Raw genomic sequence first — 1,741 nt, forward strand, 5'->3', positions numbered from 1 at the left:
GTATGCACCATTGAGAGCAGAGTGATCCCACAGAGTGAGCGTGTGCCCGTTCGGTTACGTGATGAAGTATGGAATTAGGAAGCTATTTGGGTTGAGATACCATGAGTGAGAGCTGTATGCTACTCTGTAGCATATATTGCTTGGCGACAGTCGATCAGCCATCGGCGAGAGCGAGGAGAAGCAGAGAGAGAATCCACATGGGGCGTGTAATGGAAATGCTCACGGCGTGTGTGGAAATTCCGCACTGGGCGCGTGGAGCATCCACACGCCCGCAATGTAGTCGCCCGATTCAGCCCTATTTAAAGCCGATTTAGCCCCGATTTTGGTATTCGTTTCACCATCTCTCTCCCAACGAGAGCGAGGCTGCTGGGAGTTTCTAAAGTGGGGTATTGGCCAAGGTTTTGGAGAGGTTCTACCGACTCCTTCATGCTCAGTGATTCCCTTAGGAAATGGGTAGTTGGTAGGAGAGCTTCCGTTGAGGCGTATCCTACTGACGCCGAGGGAATCCTTGGGCGACGAGTAGAGGACTTTTCACAAGACCATCGACATGACTATAGAGAGCCTAGACCCTAGTGGGTACTCGGAGTTATTGTGAACCCTAGGATGTATTTGCTGCTTTGAACACTCTTTATTGTGCTTTCAATAAATTGATGTTTATTATGAGTTCCAACCTCGAGATGCTTGATTGTATGAACATTTCCCTAGAGTGACACACTGGGGTTGAGGAGTTCTTGTTGGTAACCTTGTGAGTGGTGACACCACCGGGCATTAGACAAAAGCTAGGATGGGAGAAGGTTTGAGGAAAGGTGAGTCGGGAGGTGCAGGGGCGTCCCTTTCCTCTCGGCAGTGATAGGGTTACCTCCAGGTTCTCACTTGCGATGTTTCTTTGCGGCCATGTAATAGAGTGAATGGTCTAAAGGGATGAACTTCCGCTTCTGCTTAGTTGCAGTGCAACGCGAGGTGAAGCGTTGAGGTGATCTTTAGTAGTATCTGGGAGGCTTAATTGTGTTATGGACCTTCCACTGGACCCAAGGGGTTGGGAGGTCTATAGTAGGAAGGATTTATCACTTGGAATCCCTAGAGCTCATTTGCACAGCTCATATACTGCAGTGCGAGATGTTGAGATTATTCGGTTTCTCCTCCGAGGACATGTATAGGAGTTAGAGCATAGTTGACCCTTAGATTTGGGACTATGTAAATTGAGGATTTCCACGGTGGCCATTGCATTGATTCGAAGCATGGCCATGAGGGTTCTTGCACTTGACAATTATCCTAGGTGGGGCATTGTCCGGGTCGCCCCATCTTTATCCGATTGCCTTACCCCTTCTTTACGTTTGCTCTCTTACTTGTTGCTTTTACTGTGTTGAGAATTGGATCGTTGTCACACTCATTATCATTGATGTTTACATAGCTAAGAATCGAGATTAAGTATATTCCCTACTCACTACTGGATTCGATACCGCTCACTCGGGATTGTACTTGACAAACCGTGCACTTGCAGGATATATGCAAGACCTTGATGAGAGTTTTGGGCGCCTGGTTTCCGAGCTAGGGCGTTTAGAGAGACTTCGCAACTGTTTTCTCTAGCCTGTTTCACCCACTACATTCTGTTTCCTTATCTTCTTGTTCTCTCATTTGCTCTAATTTGTCCTTATTTATGGCTGCGAGGAAAATGATTAACATGTTTTGGAGTCATTTGGCACTATCTTGAGATTGGTTTTAACTGCGTAGAGCTAGAAAG

The sequence above is a fragment of the Dioscorea cayenensis genome, chromosome 6, assembly GCF_009730915.1.
Source record: "Dioscorea cayenensis subsp. rotundata cultivar TDr96_F1 chromosome 6, TDr96_F1_v2_PseudoChromosome.rev07_lg8_w22 25.fasta, whole genome shotgun sequence".
NCBI classification, from domain to species: Eukaryota; Viridiplantae; Streptophyta; class Magnoliopsida; order Dioscoreales; family Dioscoreaceae; genus Dioscorea; species Dioscorea cayenensis.